The sequence below is a fragment of the Xyrauchen texanus genome, chromosome 44 (genome assembly GCF_025860055.1).
Source record: "Xyrauchen texanus isolate HMW12.3.18 chromosome 44, RBS_HiC_50CHRs, whole genome shotgun sequence".
Lineage (NCBI taxonomy): Eukaryota > Metazoa > Chordata > Actinopteri > Cypriniformes > Catostomidae > Xyrauchen > Xyrauchen texanus.
Genome location: NC_068319.1, coordinates 30,135,285 through 30,139,179, shown reverse-complemented (window position 1 = coordinate 30,139,179; position 3,895 = coordinate 30,135,285). Strand labels below are relative to the sequence as shown.

The 3,895-nt window shown below is 37.4% G+C and overlaps 1 long non-coding RNA gene across 1 annotated transcript; it reads right to left on the bottom strand.

The window, feature by feature from the left end:
* Nucleotides 1-1,122: 1,122 nt before the first annotated feature.
* LOC127636553 (uncharacterized) lies at nucleotides 1,123-2,593 on the bottom strand. Its single transcript, XR_007969620.1, has 2 exons — nucleotides 2,559-2,593; nucleotides 1,123-1,714 (listed from the first exon to the last, which is right to left on the bottom strand). It is a non-coding gene; the product is annotated as an uncharacterized LOC127636553 (long non-coding RNA).
* Nucleotides 2,594-3,895: the final 1,302 nt, after the last annotated feature.

Below are 3,895 nucleotides of genomic sequence, written 5' to 3'. Positions count from 1 at the left end.
TAATGTTTTCTTGAACTTATTAGTTTATTGTACTTACAGTAAGGGAGTTATTGTCAAAATTACACCTGTAGTAAGTCAGTCTGATCACTAGGAAAGCACTACAGCCATTGGAACATGAAAAAATTATTTGAAAATTGTACTGTTTGGGGGGGTACAGTTGTAAGACCCAGGACCAGATAATAATATGATGAAAGAAGACCAGGAGTCGTGAAATTCAATCAAATAAGTACAATTTTACTGAAGAATAGTTTGCAGTTAAATTGGTAAAGCCAGTGTCAAAGTCACGAGGAGGTCGCAAGCCAACTCTACCTTACAAACAAATCTCACACAAGTATACCTTTTACAAGGACATGCATTACATACATAATCGTTTACTTCTGATTGGCTAAGACAACATAAAATCTAAACAATAATACATTTTTGATAGATAAGTGGGTATATCGCCATTAATCAGAATATTTGTCGATCCATTTCCGAGATTTAAGTCCGTGGTGACCTTCTTCCAGGGTCCGAGAATGTTTTAGGCTATATCACAAAGTTCAGAACCTGCAAAGAATATCAAACGCACACACACACAGAACACTGACAAACAACAGTTCTCTTCGAGGCTGAAGAAGGCCTGAGCTAATTATCAGAAGAGCAGTCCACCTTAACAGGCTGATAAAACATTTCACTCCAGGAAAGCAGGAACGATAATATGCCCCTTTACTCCACTCCCTAAAGAAATACACATGAGATGTTCACTTAAGGAAAATAAGGTGAAATTATGTATAAATTGACCCTCAAACTTATACAAGTCAACTAAGACAGATATATAGATGCAGATATGTGGATATTGTTGTGAAATATGCAATTATTCTATTCTAATCATGGCTTCTGGTATATGAAGTATTTCTGGGTCATAGTAAACCACAATTGTAACAAATAAAAAGTGGTTTTATAATGAAAGGTACCATAAGTAGTTGTTAAACAATTTATTAAGAATGTGTTTACTGTAAAACACTTGTATTAATAATCATTGTAACCATATATTGAGAAAATAGTTTATTAAGGAAAATACTGTAACTTGTTTTATAAATATTCTTATTATGAAAATGGTTTATAAAGAAAAACATACCACACTGAATGTTGTAAGCATTTATTAAGCAGATGATGGTGGCAGAGTAGAGAGGAGTTGAAAATGTATTAGAAAGAGCTTTGCAAAAGAAAGGAGAAAAATGCCATCATTACCGTCTATGTGTTGCAGACGAGATACAGAAGATACAGCGATGATGGAAAGGTCCAGAAAAAGAGGACAAAGAGACAAAGAGTTTTATATGCAAAAGTCCTAAGGGGTCTTCCAGAAATAATGACAGTTCAAGATTTTGTGTTTGACCATTTGGCTGTAAAAGACTGAATGTATGCAGAGGGAGTTTCCAGGAGGGATTTCTGAACATGTCAAAAAGTTGATGGACTTTAAAAAGGACTGTAAAGAAATGTCCAGCCAGAGGCAGATTCACCAAGGACGTCTCCGGTGTTAGATACCTTGCCATTGCACCTCATGAAGTTAAAAGCTTGTAAATTATTTGGTTTTGATTTACTTACAATATATATATAATATATATGCAATACATGAGTACAGAGTCTCTCTCGCCGCTCTCTGAATCCCAAGACAATTATCATCAAAAGGCCCCTTGCATGTGAACACAACACAAGGGCACACACTGGAATGCACCTAAAAGAAAATGAATACAGAAATGATTAGGATACATACTTGATTGTTGAATTTTTAATAAGAATAAAGTAATCATTCAAAAGGATATATATAAAAAGGATATATATATAATTAAATTGAAGAGACAGGGATTCTGACCCCAACCCTGCAGTATGTACAGTAGGCTAAGGGAGTTATTGTCAAAATTCCACCTGTAGTAAGTCAGTGTGGTCAGTAGGAACATACTATACAACCTTTGGAACATGAAAAAATCCCTTTGGTGAATTACTGTAACTTTTACATAAAACATTTTTGCGTACTGTATGTACAATAGCCTACACAAAAGTACACTAAAGCAGTCTAGGTGAATACGCAGCAAATATCAAACCTGAAACTATTTTTACCCTGGTTGGGTTTTTTTTTAAACTTGACTATGTTCATGGTTCTGTCCACGTAGGCTATGTGGTCCTGAAGGTCCTACATGATCAAGTCTGCAAGTTGCTTTTTATATTCGCTTCGCATATTTGCGGAGTTCCGCGTTCAATATCTCATGAGCTGAATATTGTTACTACACAAATAACATTGTTTTAATATTTTAATCTCCTCAAAACGAGCTTTCCTTCGGGTTTGCACTTTGCAGATGGTCCCTTCTTAGCAGCCTGCGCATAGAGATCAATGTATTTTGTCCAGTGCGAAGGAAAGATCGTTTTGAGGAAATTTATGTTGTAGCTTCTGGTGTTTTATCTGTAGTTATATGTGATAGGTGTTGTGTGTAGCAACAACCTTTAGTTCACGAGTTATTGAACGCGGAAGTCCGCGAATGTGCGAATATGCGAATATAAAACCAACTTTACCTAAGTTTCACCTTGTCCATCATGTTTCTCTCTCCAGCGCTTCTTCTTCTTTGACGTTTATGGTGGTTTTTGCATATTTGCATATACGTTTTTGGTGCCTGTTCCGCCACCTATGGAGTGTGGAGGATTGACGTAGAGGGAAAACTGCACACATACACACACACATATATATATATATATATATATATATATATATATATATATATATATATATATATATATATATATATATATATATATAAAGAAACCAACAAACTACATGTACAACTTAAATCCTGTCCATTAACTCTGTGTCTTTGAGATATTGAAATAAAATGTTGAACACAGTTTACAGTTTACACTCTTTGTTTAACATATTGTAGTAAACCTTACTTATTTTTTTAATAGAGGTTTAACTGTTTATGGAGGACAGAGGGTACATCACACACCAACCATTAGGGAGAAATATCACTTTATTTAAGTTCATATAACAAAATATTACCAGGATATAAATAACCATTAAAACGAGGTCCACCCAAACATTTACTTGATACGCTCCTCTAGGGCCACCGGTGATACACACAAATGAACCTCCACGTCACTACACTGCACTCTGATACATTTCCCCAGCCCCGCACAGCACAATAGAAATCGTGATTACACAGCAATCAATTTATGGAAAACATTAGCCCCAGTCCAGCTGCACTCCAAGACAATGTTCATACAACCTCTAAAACTTACAACAACAACATACACATACACAAAAATACATGAAATAAGTAAACTATAAAACACTTCCCCGTTTTCAGGAAGCAAGACCCTGCCAGGGTTCTCGGGAAAGGAATCAGCCGTGCCAAGTTGTCCACAGAGAAAGCACGCGCTCTTATTCTCGTTATTCCCGTCCCGCAGTCACAGCTGATCACAATGAGCGCCGCTGGCATTAATAAGTCCTCGTTATACAACTTCTGGTTGGGAATCACAAGGGCTGACTGCGGTCTCTTATGAAAACACAGGTCTTGAAATAACTCCGGGAACATGTGGCCAGCGCTGCTACCCACCCCGTCCCACTATTACTTACTACACAGATATACTCTATCTAGCTATCTTCGTTGCCGGACAAACCCTAACGGTCTCGAGCAACCAGAAGCTTCCCTGTTTTTCCCCGAGCACCCCCGCCACTCACATCTCCCTCTCTTTTTATCATCTACTCCAGGTGAGCTCAATTATCTCTACCTCCAATCCATGCAAAGAAAACGTACTGCAAAACGTTCAGATCGGTGGGACCAAAGTCACACACAATATAAATCCCCACCATTCATCACACTATCCCCTCCCCTCGGGTAAGCGGGACTCGTCCTCGAGTCACATC